The 16,184-nt window shown below is 44.7% G+C and overlaps 1 protein-coding gene across 14 annotated transcripts in view; it reads left to right on the forward strand.

Moving 5' to 3' along the window:
• TMEM164 (transmembrane protein 164) overlaps window positions 1–16,184 on the forward strand; it is a 171,361-nt gene that overhangs the window by 2,343 nt on the left and 152,834 nt on the right. The gene's annotated exons all lie outside the window — the stretch shown is intronic.

The raw sequence follows: 16,184 nt of genomic DNA on the forward strand, positions 1-16,184 counted from the left end.
TGGGGTGGGGGGCTGTCTCTTTTAGATTTCAGGCTGTGGAAAACCTGGTGTGTTTTATTCAGGGACGGTTGTGAAACCTGTCATTAGCATCTTTATTGCTTTTATATTTGTAGAAGGTTGTTCTCAGGAGACTTGTGACAACCTTGTGTGGGGCAGGAGGTTGAGATAATTGTCTTGGTTTCACAGGCCTGGCAGGGGACTCGGGGATGGGAGGTTGCCCGCTTGCAACCAAAAGATGAATTAGCTTTCTGGGTTGGAAAGCTAACCCACCCTCTTTGGGGTTGCGGAATGCGGAGCAGCAGTCTCTGGGAGGCCGATGCTGATTAGCGTGGTGCTGCCTACTTATGCTGTGGACGCTTGCTAGCTCTGTGTTGCAGGAACTCCTTGGATGGCAGGTTCTTGGCCTCAGTTTCCCAATCTGGAAACTGTGGTGAATGACCAGAAACCCCTTTCAGTCTTGCAGATGTGGTAAGGAGGTGTAGACAGATTTGGAATAAAGCAGCTCTTAGTGATGGGATGGCTTTAAGCATCCAGTAGGCTTGGAGTGGGTAGCATTTTTTTAGAGGCCTTCTTGGGAAGTGATGCCATTCACAGGAAACCCAAGGGCTCCCCCAGTTAGACCTTCTGTGTAAATTTGAGCCTGTCTGCTTTCTTTCTTTCTTTTTTTTTTTTTAATGAATGGGCTTTTTGTTAATGAAAGGAAACAACGCATCTCAGCCACTGCTATGTGAGGCTCTTGGGACAGGAGTGCTTTTTTTGGATGGCAGGTGGTGAGGGTCAGAGGGTGCCTCTTCGACAAAGGGGTCTTGAGGCCTCTGACAACCACATATCTAGAAGGTCAACAAAGAACTAAATTCAGCCTGATTGGGGCTGCTGCTGGGGTGATGACGTCAAACCTGGCAGCACCATAGTTTTCAGTGGAAAGGTTTTTAGAGGCTTTTAGAAGACTCTGGAGGCTTCGATCTGGCATTAATAGTTGTGTGACTTTGGGGAAAGTACTTGTCCTGGCTCTCAGTTTGGCTGGCTGCAAAACGAGGCAGAGTTGAATTTCTAGGTCTTGACAGTCTAGGTGCTGTGCTGCTTTCCTCCATAAGCAGTGCCCGGGGGTGCCACACAGAGCTCTTCAAGAAATGGCTTTTGGTCTCCTCGCTGATTTCAGGTGGTCATGGTTCATCTTCTCACCCTCCTCTTTTCGCTCCCTGTGTCTTCCCCGTAAAGTAAACTTGAGAAGGCCACCCTTAGGGATCCATATAGATGATGTTGGCCCTCAGGGGCTGAGTGCTGCAGAGAGATGGATGTTTGGGGAACTGTGGACTGATTCCTGTCACTGTGCTTTTGCTGTTGTCCTGTGCTTAGCTGAAACTCTTAAGCTAGGTGGTGGGGGCAAAGAACAGTCAGGCTGAGGAATCCTTGAGACCAAGCAGGATTGTACTGCTTTGCCCTTTACTCCCAAGTTACTGCTTTGTGTCATTTAAATAGAAACTTCTGGCCTACTGGGGGACTTAGCCTTTGATGAATCCAACATTCCATACCTTACCTATGGTCTTATTGGAAGCAGGGACCTACGAATTTTTAAAAGCTGATGTGAATCTTTAAAAGAAATATTACAACAGATGGTTGGAAACAGTTCTCTAACTTGGCTACAGTAATGACTAATGATAGTAAGTATGGTTAGTATTTGGGCTTCCCTGGTGGCTCAGACGGTAAAGAATCTGCCTGCAATGCAGGAGATAACAGGTTTGATTCCTGGGTCAGGAAGATCCCTTGGAGGAGGGCATGGCAACCAACTCCAGTATTCTTGTGGGAAGGATCCCATGGACAGAGGAGCCTGGGGGGCTACAGTCCATGGGGTTAGTATTAATAATACTTTACATCTGTCTAGCTCTTAACTTTTTTTTATGTATTTTTTTTCATTTATTTTTATTAGTTGGAGGCTAATAACTTTACAATATTGTAGTGGTTTTTGTCATACATTGACATGAATCAGCCATGGATTTACATGTATTCCCTTAACTTTTATAAGACCCTTTCACACGCACTATCTTCTTTAGGGTTATGCTGGATAAGCTTGAGCCTGGACATAGAGATGTTAAAATGTATCCTGTGACTGTGTGTGTTCCAAAGGGGAGGTGTTGAGCACAAAGAAATACTTTGGCAAGTGAATTAGCTGAGTTAGGCTATATCATGGCAGTAAATTCTGTGAAGTTCAGGGGTCCTGAAAAGGAAAGGGAGACATTAGCTGAATTGAAAGCAGGAGCTTAGCAGAGACATTTCTGATGTGTGTCTCTCAACAGGATGACTCAATTATGGCTTTATAGAAGGCTTTGTTCTGCAGAGGCAGTATAAGTTTGTAACAAGGGCAGTTTTACTTTCGGCCAGGAAATGGAAGCACTGGAGGGAGAATGACTAGTCTCCTTACCTCCCATTTTTCAGTCTGTAAAATATTTACTCCCAAGGCCTTTGATACACAGACCCTCCTCATAGCCATGCTGCCTTTGAGTGACCGCCAGCTTTAGAAGCACAGGGCAGGGTACTTCTTGTGTCTGAGTTCTGTTCTTCAATAATATTCCTGCTGTCAGGTTTCTTTTTGGCCTCGTCTGTTATCTCAAGGGCCCTGGAACCTGGGACTGGTAGAGGTTTGTAGGATTAAAGCAGCACCTTCTCACATCTAACTTAAGCCGGGGATGCTTGAGGGTTCTTGGAATCAGCAAGCACCAGGATTAATGCACCATTGTTAAACCCCTTGCTGAATATCAGTGGTGTTTACCCATTACACCAAAAAGTATTTCTTCAAGCGTGGCTAGCTAGTCCCCTGTGAATAATATTTTCGTAGGTATGGGTGACACGGAATGAATTTACTGACTGTTTATGCTGTTTATAAAACAAAACAAAACGGAAATCACACTGCCAGCAAGGTACTGGCAGGGGTGGCTTTAGAACCCAGCTGCCAACAGTGGGAATTGGGGCTTTAGCAGGAAGAGATTCTCATAGCTATTTAAGTCCTAAAATCTACAGTTTCTTAGTGGAAGGGTTAAAATGCCAGACAGTTTGACTGATTGTGTCCGTAAAAACTCATGGCCTTTTATCCTTTGCATCTAGTTAGATTGTCTCTGTCTTAGGAACTTAAGGCAAAGATCGAATTTTGGATGTCTTGTCTAATTGTCCACTTCCGGTTGGTTGTGTATATGTCTATGTCAGTATCTCCCAATTGGGCCCTGAACTTAGTCGGACATAGCATATGCCGTTTAATCCTCCGTGTCTCTGTGTATAAGGCACTCTAGATCTCAGCTGGACATTTGCCAAATAATAATTGATGCTATTGACCCCTGAGCACCAAGCCTCTGGTTTTTATCCTTTAATACCAAATGAGCCCATCCTTATTTTTAGAGTTAGCATTGCTATTTTATTTTTCTGTCTTTACGATACATTAGAAGGCTGATGTTCACTAAATATGGCTAACCTGCTTTTGTCTCACTGTTTATTTTCCTACTTCACCCTTTGCTGAAAGCACATAATGGCACATATTCAGAATGGCCCTGAGCTTTTTGTGACACCTTTTGTTTGTTTTTTTTTTTTTTCCCAATTATTTTTATAAGTTGGAGGCTAATTACTTTGTGACACCTTTTGGAACTCACTGAATGTACATCGGTATGTTCTATTTGCTCTGTCATGGATTTGTTTTAGAGAAAACCTGATAGATTTGAGAACTAGGCCTTTTTGTCCCCTGCCTCCTTGACTTCACACCAACCACACCTCTTCATCCCCATCTGTTGTCTGGAGCACTGATAACTGCCCTGGTTGCAATTGATGTTGGTGGGTAATGGGTGCAATGAGGGATCCAGCCATCTGCTGGCTTATCAGATGGATTGTGTCCTGTGTCATCAGTCCAGGGGGACACAAGGGGGTGATGTTTATATGGGCCTCAGCAGTGAGGCATGACATTCCTTTTTAGTTTGTTTTATATTCTCCCCCAAGGAAATTTGCAGAGAATTTTTCCATCTTTCATTGTTACAGTCTTTGGCAGGGTCCCTTCCATTATAAGGGAAGTGGTGTGGATTGGTGGATTAAACAACCCACAGACAGCCCTGGGATTTAAAATGATGATTACCAGTTTTGCTTGTCGCCTGGTAGGGAACCTGAGCAAGTTATTTAGCCTTTTCCTATCTCGATCTTCTTCATGAAATGGGCCACATGGAAACAAAGCATTTTAATCCTCTGAATAGCTCTGTGGTCACTTAAACAGATGCCAGGTACAGCTGATCAGAGCTGGCAGATGACCAATAGATTTTTTTCCTCTGACTCAGAAACTGACAAACCTCAACTTCTTTTCACCTTTCTTGATAGCTCTTAGAATCCATTCCTCTAATTAGTTCTGTTGCTTTTCTCTGGATCCTTGCCCGTGCCTGCATACCCTTCTCATACATAGTCTATAAAACTGGATACTGTGACCAGAGGTCCAGCCCACACCCAGCAGAGAGGAAAGATTTCTTTCTCAGCCTTTTCTCATTGTGCACCTGTTAATACAATGCAGCCTGGAGCTTGCTGTTAAGTAATAGAATGCAGCAGGCTCCTACTCACGGGGTGATCCACAGGCCCCCTGGATTTTTGTCCCTTTGCCATAGAAGTACCTCCTTCATCACTGTCTTCATGGGATCTGTCGTGAATTCCTCCCCTCTGTAGATGGTCCTGAAGACTCTCCTCTGGGAAACTTTCCAGTTGACCTTGACTCCATAGTTATTCCACTCATTCCACCAATACTCTTGTCCTCCTTTCCCAACTCTTTGAATATTCCTCAGACTGTTAGCCTCTGTAACATTTGGCTTTGCATGAAAAAATTGCAAGTGTTAGTCACTCAGTCATGTCCTGCTCTTTGTGACTCCATGGTCTGTAGCCCATCAGGCTCCTTGGTCCATGAGATTCTCCAGGCAAGAATACTGGAGTGGGTTGCCATTCTCTTCTCCAGGGTATCTTCCTGACCCAGGGATTGAATCCGGGTCTCCTGCATTGTAGGCAGATTCTTTACCATCTGAGCCACCAGGGAAGCCCATGGCTTTGTAAGCAAGTAGGTAGTTTGGTAAGTGTTCAGCTGGGTTGTTTGATTTTACATGTTTGTTCATTCTCTACCATTAGCGTGTATACTTTTCTTTAAGGAAAGGAGTAGTATTTTTTTTCCCTCTGTAACACCCTGCAGAGCTTAATACAATACTGTATGTGCACATTAATTGCTTAATGTGTGCCTGGATAATGCTGGCTGACTGACTGACAGAACTGACTTTTTTCTTTTTCCCTCCAGTGGTTCTGTCTGTGTTCCCTTGAGGTCTCATGGGCACAGTTCCTGTGTCTCCTGTGCCTATTAAGAGAAACTCCTGTCTGGTTTTTTTGAAATAGTCAGAAAGAGAGATGGTTTCACCTCTAGCTCACACATCTTTTTGTTGAATTTCCATCACAAAGAGCTGGTTATTAGGAACTGCAGCCCATTCTCTGCCCCAAGTTTCTGCTCACTTTCATTGCAATGAGGAAATTGCACTGTTGGATCTTGGTCTTAAATCCTTTAGTTTGACATCTGGAAATGTCTACTTTCTTCTTTTCCTCCTTTAATATCAGACTTTTAAAAAACTGTTATTAAGCTGGTAACTCACTTTCTATCTCTCCCCTTTTATAGTTTTCAATAGGTTGTTCACTGTCATCATGCTTCATTGAAATATCCTCCGCAAGAAGAGCCGGATTTCTCAACTTCTGGTCCTTCATATTTTTTTTTTTGTTAACTTTGTTTGTGTTCAGCTTTGTGAGGTATAATTGACAAAGAAAATTGTAATATATTTAAAGTGCACAACATGATTTTATTACACATACATCATGAAAGGATTCCCCACCCCCCACTGAGTTCACTAACACATCCATGATCTTTCATATCTTTTGTTAAATTGAGAGCCTCTTCTGCCAGTAACTGAGTGGACCTGAAGTGGAGTGCAGTGCTTTTCAAATTTTCTTTGTGAAAGATTCCCTTGGAACCTTGTTCTCATGCAGATGCCTGGGTCTCCACTCAGAGTCTAAGTCAGTCTAGGTCCTATAGGGTGAGGATGGGAACCTGCATTTATTACAAGCTCCTCAGTGATTCTGATGCCGGTGAGCATTGGATCCCACATTGAGAGACATTATCTAGTGGCTAAAGTATGAGGTTGGAGAAGGCAATGGCACCCCACTCCAGTACTCTCGCCTGGGAGATCCCGTGGGCAGAGGAGCCTGGTGGGCTGCAGTCCATGGGGTCGCGAAGAGTCGGACACGACTGAGTGACTTCACTTTCACTTTTCACTTTCATGCATTGGAGAAGGAAATGGCAACCCATTCCAGTGTTCTTGCCTGGAGAATCCCAGGGACAGGGGAGCCTGGTGGGTTGCTGTCTGTGGGGTCGCACAGAGTCGGACACGACTGAAGCGACTTAATGGCAGCAAAGTATGAGGTGGGATGTTGCTTCAGATGCTCTTCCTGACTGGTGTGATTCTGGTGGCCTGTGGGTGGGCATTTGGTCTTCTAGTAGTACCTCGGTGTTTATGTGGGTGTTAAATAAGGTGGTTGAAATTAGAGGTTAAAGACCCTGAGTTATTGTGAGGTGGGCTTTAAGGTAACTTTGGCGTTCCAGTGGCTTGTTGGGTGCCTGTGGCTTTTATCAGTGGAGGATTTCAACCAAACCTCTTTTTAATCACCTTCCAGTCCTCCTACACTCCTTTGCCATTCTTGCAGTGTTGGAGATCTTTGAGAACTAACAAGATGAAATACTGACACAGAATTATTGCATGCTGGTTCTCTATTTGCAGGACTTTGTTTTCACTGCTCATGGGTATGCATTCGTTCTTGCATTCATTCAGCAGACATTTGTCCAGTGCCTGTTGTGTGTCATTGTGCCAGGCACTGGAGATTCAAAGGTAAATAGGAAACATTCTTTGCCTTCATGTTGCCCACAGTTGAGATGATTCAGGCAAGAAAAAAAGATCAGCTAAATTACAACATGACATGTATGGTAACAGGTTTGAACAAAGCATAGAGGACCAGAGGGTCTTTTATTTTTTCCTGATGCAATTAAGGAAAGCATACCGGAGGAGGTGACATTTGACTCACTAAGGAGACATGTTAGCTCTTTGAGAGCAGGTGCCCTTGTTTGTCTTATTTTCTATCATAGCGCCTCTCATAGGACCCACCTCATAGTAGGTGCTCAATAAACGTGTGAATGAATGACTAGGAGGTGGCTAGGTATTTCAGAAGGAAAGGGTTTCTTGGCATAGGAAACGATACATGTAAAGGCCCAGAGTTGCTTCCTCTTTCACAGGAAAGCTTTACAACTCTTACCTGGAGTCATTTGCATGTTATTATCAGGGGCAGGTATTGTTTTTGTATTTCCCCTTTGGCAAACCACATAAAACTTGGAATGCTCTGTCATTTCTGGCCTGTTGATAAGACAACTGCAGTTACTCAGAAGTCCTTGATAGGGGGCTTGTGAGATAGAGCATTGTGTTCTCTCTGCTGTCCCAAGGAGGGCCCACATGGTCAAGGACAGACACAGGGAACCACAGAGGCGAGTGAGCAGACATTAAATGCAGGAAATGAGGTAGCAGGCATTCCACCCCCCACCAGATGATTTTTAGTGGCTCATGGGATGGCTGCTGCCCCCAGGAAGGTGGAACTTATGCAGTGTTTCGATGCTCTTCTTCTACCTTTCTCTTTTCTATTTCTTTTCCCCTGCTTCCAAGTCTTCCCCCCCGCAACCCTCCAACTCACCCCATCCTAGTTTGCCTCTTTCCAGAGTACTCAAAGCTCCAGATCAACTCCATCTAAACGCCTGTTTCCCTGGAGGAGGTTCTATCTCCAGGGAAATCAGGAAGAAATCAGTTCCATGTAGGAGGTTCATACTGCAGTGTGAATGGCTCAGATGCAACTGGGGTAGGGGAGGGCAGGACTTTTTAAAAGGGCCTTGTTAGCCTTACTTGATCTTTAATTGGTGGGGTGTGTCTCAGTATTTGAGCATGTGGCCTTTCCCATGCTCCTTGCTCAGTTGTTGGCCTCCCTCCTGCTCCACACCTCCCATCCTCCCCCACCCTGAGAACTGGGGTTATCAGTGTCTTGCTATCCTACTTGCTGAACGCCCAGGGTAAGTCTCCCTCCAAGGTGCTCTTGAATACAGCAATTAAATCTGAAGGCCTGGGGAGGGCTCCTCCTTTTCTGGGCACGGTCCTCTGTTTATTCAGCCCTTCCCCAGAGAAAGAGCTGCCAGCTAAACAGGGCATGGCTTGCACGTCTGTCAGTGTGTGGTGTGTCAAGGGACACTGACCTGTTGTGAGCCTGAGATCCTGAAGGGGAGGTTTGGGGGGATCTTTCTGTTGGCTGCGTACCCTTAACAGTAGCTGCTGGAGCAAATGTCAGAGAGAGGCAGGCAGGGTAGGATGAGTCTGGTTGTGGGCCTGGTGGCTCTGAGGAAACGAAATAGGTGGCAGGAGACTGTCTTCTCTAGGAAGAGGATTGGACTGTTGGGCAGACCCAGTTCAAGCCATGTCCTGTGGGCAGGTGTTTAGGTTGGTAGGAGAGTGAGAGGCGAGATTATTTGAGGAGAAAGGAAACGTGCATGACAGTTGCTCAGTCCTGTCCCACGCTTTGTGACCCCATGGACTGTAGCCTGCTAAGCTCCTCTGTCCTTGGGATTCTCCTAGGCAATAATACTGGAATGGTTTGCCATTTCCTCCTCCAGAGGGTCTTCCTGACCTGGGGATTGAACCCATGTCTCTTGCATCTCCTGCATCGGCAGGCAGGTTCTTTACTACTGCACCACCTGGGAAGCCCAAAGGAAACATGAGCCCATTCTAATTCCATCTCAGTTCCTCCAGTCTCCCTGTCTCCAACACACATCAGTAGTGGTATAAACTCAGGGTGTATTTTGCCTGTGAATTGAATCACCTTTGCCAGTCGACCAGCAGTATTTGCAGAAAGACTTTGTGCTCAGGCTGTTGCTAGCAAAGAGACATTTCATTCAGGTGCTGATTAAATAAGGCGCAGAGCCAGATTGCACATCAAGGCCCTTAAGTACGGCTCTGGGAGGCCTGGGTAAACACTTATTAGATGTTCTGGGTAGAGTATTCGGAGAGGCTGCTGGACATGAGGGAAACTGGCTAGAAAAGACTTCTAGAATGGGCTTTGGTCTTTTCCTAGATGCATCAGATCTGAGCTACTGGCATGTACACAGAAGGGCTAGACAGGTTTCCTCCTTGGCATTTACTTGGGAAATTCTCACTGGCACTCAGTAGGTTTGGACTGGGACACAGCAATGAACCTGGCTAGGTTAAGCTGGGCATTAGAAATGCCTCCTTTTCCTAATGCAGGTTCAGCTGAATGGACTGAGCTTTTGGACCATATTTCCTGGGTTTGTATTTGAGCTCCATCATCATGTGACCTTGGGTGGGTAGTGGTAAAGAATTTGCCTGCCAATGCAGGAGACACGTGTTCAATCCCTGGGTTGTTGGGAAGATCCCCTGGAGAAGGAAATGGCAACTCACTCCAGTATTCTTGCCTGGAGAATTCCATGGACAGAGGACCCTGGTAGGCTATAGTCCATGGGGAAGCAAATGAGTTGGACATGACTGAGCATCCAAACAACAATGAATCGTGTGTGACCTTAGGCGTGTTACTTAACTGCTATCAACTTCACTCATCTGTAAAATAGAGATAATCACAGTACCTACCTAATAGGGCTATTGCGAGATTTAAATGGAATAACTTAAATCAAGCATTTGGCAGAAATTCTGGTTCATTGTCAGCACTCAATAAATGTTAGCAGCTTTTCATAGTACAGTCAGCCCTCCATAAATGTGTGTTCCAGTTTGCAGATTTAACCAACTACAGATTGAAAATATTAGGGAAAAAAATTTCAGAAAGTTTGAAAACACAAAACTTGAATTTACTGCGCACTGGAAACTGGTTATATTGTGTTAAGTGTTGTACATAATCTAGAGACTATTTGAAATATATGGGAGTATGTGCAAGGTTACATGCAAATACAACACCATTTTATATAAGGGACTTGAGCTTCCGTGGATTTTGGTATCCCTGGGGGGTCCTGGAACCAATCCCCATGGATAGCAAGGGACAACTGTAGTAATAGGGGGCTTCCCAGGTGGTGCTAGTGGTAAAGAACCCGTCTGCCAATGCAGGAGACATAAGAAATGCAGGTTTGATCCCTATGACAGGAAGATCCCCTGGAGGAGAAGGGCATGGCAGCCCACTCCAGTATGCTTGCCTGGAGAATCCCATGGACAGAGGAGCCTGGTGACTAAGCCTGAAGCGACTTAGCACACACAGTAGTATATAGAATTACTATGTAGTGGTTCAAGTCATACTGGGTAAAAGCTGACTGTGTGCACGTGTGCACAATCAGTCATGTCTGACTCTTTGCGACCCTATGGACTGTAACCCGCCGGTGGGATTTCCCAGGCAGAAATACTGGAGTGGGTTGCCATTTTCTACCCCAGGGGATCTTCCTGACCCAGGGATGGAACCCATGTCTCTTGTGTCACCTGCATTGGCAGAAGCGTTCTTTAGTGTCAGCTGGGAAGCTTCCCAGGTGGGGAGGAAATGTCAATTCACTCCAGTATTCTTGCCAGGGAAAATCCCATGGACAGAGGGGGCTGGCAGCTTACAGTCACAAAGAATTGGACACAACGGAGTGCACGCGCTCACACACACACAAAAGCTAACTCTAGGTTGGTAAAAGCCTGGGTTCAGATCTTACCACTAGCTGTGTAGCCCTGGGCAAGTTGTGTAACCTCTTTGACCCCCTAGTGACCACATTTGTAAATTGGAATAATTAAACCTACCCTGCAGGGCTGTTGTAAGACAGTAATGAGAAACAATGAGACAAGAGTAATAAAACACTTAAGATAGTAAACAGTCAATACTTTTTTTTGTTGTGATGTGATGTGATGTGTGATGATGATAATGAGCTTCGTTATCCTTATGCCTGCTGCTGTGAGCTTGGATGCCTGATGCTGGGATAAGATGACAGAAATTAGATACAGGAAGGCAGCTCTAAGAATCTCACCCAAGAGAAACTTCGCTGGCATCTTCATTTCATGTGGTAGGCAAAAATACTGATTCCATGAAGTTGGCACCCACATAATCTCTGCAGGGCGGGGTTGCTTGATTGTTCAAGGCCTAAGGATAGCTTTGTGGGAAATTTAGAAGTTACTGTAAATCACCCAGTGTTTTCTGAAGCATTTGGAGGGTGGCTGTCATTGGTGGGATGCTTGGCTGTCCAGGGACCTCTGGGCTTAATTATTGCTGCTCTTCATCAATGGACTGGCTCTCTGGTGCCAGCTATCTTGAGATCGGTAGCCTAGGAAACCAACAAGAACATGACAGAAGCAGGAAAGGATTGGTTTGGGGATGGGCAGAAACAGGTGCATGGATTGAGTTTTTACTTTTTCATTAATTTCTTTTGACTGAGGATAGTGCAGTTCTCTCAATTGCTGCCTGTTCCCAGAGTTAAGAAGTTATCAGAAGAGAAAGGCAGGTTATACATAGACCAGTGCCTTGCCTGACATGTCAGCAAATGGGTGAAAAACCAAACAAACGAACAAGACAATTCTTTGAGTATCTCCCAGGTATGGAAGCCCTCTCATTTTTAAGACTAGCTACTCTCAGAACTAGAACCTCAGCAGCCAGTCCCTCACTAAAGAGAAGTACCCTTTAATTGTGCAACCCTCTGGGGCCAAGACCTGGGTCTTGTGGTTTCACAGCCTTGGGGTTGGGATGCCCCACCCCAGCAAGGCCACTGATAGGCCTTCAGGCTTATTTGCAAGCGTTGTGAGTAAATAGGCAGTTCCTTGGGGTAAGGTCAGCTTTTCTGTAATAATCCTGGTTCCCTGGGAGGAACTGGCTTGGAGGGCATTCGTAAAACTAAGGACAACCCTGAGAAATTAAGGGAGACTGTACCCAAGGGTCCCCTTCTTATCCACACTTTTGTTCCTTGTCATTTTGCATTTGTCAGGAGTTTCCTTTTTTAAGTCCCAGGCACTTGAGAGAGTGTGCATGCCTGTTGCCGCACTTTATTTCCTGCCCTGCAGGAATGTTGCTCAGGGTCAGGTGCGTAAGTGCCTTATTATCTTCAGCGCTTTTACACTTGGCCCATTGAGCTACCACTGACTGCTGGCTGCTGCTTCCTGCAGGCCTTTCTCCCTATTTCCCTGGTCCCTAGCCACAGGAGGACGCTCAAGGGCCCTGAGGAAAGGGGCTGGTTTTACCTTTGGGTTTCTCTTCCCTGTGCAGCATCGCCCTGGAGTTTGTAGTTCCGCTGGTCCACAGAATAGCCCTGCAAGCTGGCACCAAGCTGAAGTCAGGTTTCCCTTCTTTACTGGTGGGGTTTCTGGCTGGTGAGCAAAGAGAACTGAGTGACCCCAGCCCTGTGCCTGTCCTCCCTGGGTGAGGCTCTTGGTGGGGGTGGGGATAGGCTGGGGTGCCATCTTGGGCCTGGAAGGTCAGGGGTGGACTTTGGGCCAAGGCTGCATTCAACTTGTGAGGTCACAAGTCTTCTGTCTGGCTGAGCGGTGTTTGGCCATACCTCACAGCCAGGGCTGTGTTTACTCAGATGGACACACATGGAATCCAGGCTGGGATCATCTTCCCAAGTTTCTTACTCCCGGCTTCGGGTCTGAACTGAAAAACAATTTGCAGAGTACACTGTGGTCTGCACCTGTTTTTTTTTTTTTTTAAATCCCCTTTCCACAGCCAGTTTGCAGTGAACTGAAGATTAATCCTGGCTCCTCCCATTTCTCTTTTATTTTTTCTTTAGTTTCCCTTGGGGTTGGCTTCTCACTCTCCAGTCATAAATGTCCATAGACACTAAGGACAGTTGGTGCCACTGCCCATTTAGGGTCCCCCTGCCCCAGACCTCTTAAATACCATAAACCTGAAATAGGGTTATGTGGGCAAAAGGGGGTTAAATTTAGGAGAAAGAGCTCATCATAATATTTGGTTATCTCTGTACACTCTAAAAGTTAGGAGTTGTAGTGATAATACTTGTGATATAAACTATACTTTGATAAAACTTTTTGATATAATACTTTTTGATAATACTTTTGATATAAGTGATAATAAACTAACAGTTTGAGCATGTATCATGGTTCAGGTACTGTGCTTAAGTCTCCTGCCTATATATTACCTAATTTTCAGCCTTCCGCAAAGGGCCATTTTTGTTTTATCTAATTCTTCTTTTGGAGAAGGAAATAGCAACCCACTCCAGTATTCTTGCCTGAAAAATCCCATGGACAGGGAAGCCTGGTGGGCTACAGTTAAAAGGGATCACGGAAGAGTCAGACACGACTGAGCGACTAAGCATGCAAGCATGCATTCTTCTTTCCCTCTGTTTTAGCCCATTTCTTCTTTGGTTGACTTACAGATACTGAAGAAAAGATTCTAGCAACACTTTGCTGGATGGAAATGGCTGAGTGACGCCAAATCAGAGCTGAAAAAAAAAAAAAAGAACCTCAGAGATCATCTCCTCACTTGTTTTTCTACATGAGTAAACCGAGACCCAGAGAGGTGAAGTAACTTACTTGCTCAAAGTCACAGAGCTCAATGGAAGCAGAGGTGGATCTCCTGGTTCACGGTCACTCTCTAGTACCATTCATGGCCTCCTTCCACCCCTTACCATTCCAGCATAAAAGAAGCTGGACTTTTGTTCTTGCCCAGGAGTAGAGAAACAGAAATCTTGTGTTTTATTTATTTCTTTGTTTGAGCATCATTGTCTATGACAGCCTTGAAAGCAAGGCTCTCAAAGCTGCAGGCCACTTTTCTACCTGACTGCTATAGCAACTACTTTTCCAACGTGTTTTTCTGCCCTTGCTTCCTCTCTTCCACAGAGGAAGCAGGCTGCAGGGCCAGCACTGCTTGCTGCTTGCCCTGGGCAGGTAGTCCAGGGAGTGGTATATGCTCAGTGAGCCTGTATGGCAAGTCAGTGTCATCTGCTGCGAGATATTGATGGTTTAGCAATGGGACCCATTCACTTGGGGCTGTAACTGAGGTCATCATTTCTCTCCTCTAAGTAGAGACCTGCATCCCATCCTAGTGAACAGTTGTGTGAGGCTCCACAGCAGGCGAGTGATTTCAGAACCTCATTCTGGCAGAAGTGACGAAGGTCAAAGAGGAAAAAGGTCAAAATAATTTGCCAGCCCAGGGAAGAAGTCATTTCATCTTGGTAAACAATGCAGAGTAATAGAAAGAGCATAGGATTAAGTGTTAGCCAGACCTGGGCCTCGGCTGTAGGTTTCATCCCTAACTGGTTGGCAGAACCTAGTAGTTTTGGCTAGTCAGATTGCCTCTCTGGGGCTTATCTTCTTACATAAAGTGTGGTAGTTAAGAGTCTAGGCTCTGAAGTCAGACTGGCCAGGTTCAAATCCCAGCTCTGCTGCTTTCTAGCTGCGTTGCTTTGGGTAAGTTAATTGACATCTCTGTGTATGTTTTTGTCTTTGTAAAATAGGGATAATACCATCTGTGGTTTTCTTACAATAATTCAGTGCATATCTCTATGTAAAGTATTTAGATCAATGTCTGGTGCATAGCAAGCGCAGAATATGTTATCTGTGAGATAGGGATGCTCTTTCGTACCTCACAGGGTGAACGTGAGAGTCAAGTAGAAGAAGATTTGCAAATGTGTCTTGTAGCTGGAAAGCACTATCTAAATGGGGAAAATAATCTTTTTGAGATCATAAGCATTCAAAGACAAGTCTTTTCAATGGTTTTATATAATCCTAGAATTAGATATTGATGGATATTTATTTTTTTATTTAAATTTTTTTAAATTATGAAAGTATGAGACTTGGAGACTTACAAGAGACTTGGAAAATACAGAACAAGATTACATGTAGTTCCACTATCTATTACAAGTATTCTTTAAGTAGATAAACTAAGATTTTTAGTTGGTTTCCACATCAAACACTCAAAAAATAATAGAATGAACATATAGAGAAGCAGGATATAATAGACCTGAAAGGCACTGCGAACCAATTCAACATGATATTTTTTTGACAAGCTGGCAAAAGGAAGGATAGTAGGTTTATGTGTAGGGTTATATAAATGCTGGGTCCATCAAGCAGTGCATGTTCTGCTTTTTCACTCCTAGTGTACTTAAGGGTGCTTAAAAGCTAAGTAAAGTGGTTGGAGGATTTGGAATGAAAAGCAAGGATTATGATACCTTTCCCTTAGGGGCCCTATCTTAGTTAATGGCACTGCAGTCCATCAGTGACCCGGGTTAAGTTCTTTGAAACCTTGACACATTTCCATTCCTCTCTTCCATCATCAGAGACTCTTGAGTCATTTTGATTCTGTCTTTCATTTCTCCCATCTGTCTCTTGCTTTTCTTCTTTGATTCCTCTGCCCTAATTTACCTGGTTGTTGATCATCATCACCACTATCTGGCTTCTTACCAGCAGCCTGCTGACTGATTTTCCCTTCTCCCGGGGTCTGTCTGCTCTGTCCATCATCTATACCGCTGCCAGAAATGATACAAGGAAAATTCATGTTGGGTCCTGCCATTCCCTTGCTTAAAGGCCCTTGATAGCTCCCTATTGCCTTCAGCAAGGAGAGCAGACAGCTGGATAGGTGCACCTTGTGGTGTATCTGGTACCCTGGGCCAGCCTTGCTAATCAAAACATGAGCATGCTTGCTCAACATGCGTCTCCATGTAGGTTCAGAATCATCTTTAGCATAGTATTTTAGGCAGCAACTATTACTCAGCCAGAGAGCGGCAGAGAGATAAACCCTTTAGAGAAAGCCTGAGCTCCTTGTGATAAGATTTGGGACCTTCCTGATCTTGGTTTCAACCATTTCCCCAGCTTTATCCTCTAGTACATTGTTCCATATGTACTCTAATCCAGCCACATGTACCATGAACTTCCACATTTCTCTGACTCTGAATTTATACTTTATTCATGTTGTAACCTCAGTCAGAAATACTTTTCTCTTCCTGTTGAGTTGCCAGTCATCATTCAAGGCTCAACACTCCCCCTTGTGAAGGTTTCTTTAAATCTTTTATGCCAGATTTAGCCATTCTTGTCTATTTTAGCATTTGATTCTGCCTTGTATTACATAATTGTTTATGTTGTTCCCTCACTTCTTAGTTTGTGTGTTCCCTGAATGCAGGATCTATA

This window comes from Dama dama, chromosome X (genome assembly GCF_033118175.1).
Source record: "Dama dama isolate Ldn47 chromosome X, ASM3311817v1, whole genome shotgun sequence".
NCBI lineage: Eukaryota > Metazoa > Chordata > Mammalia > Artiodactyla > Cervidae > Dama > Dama dama.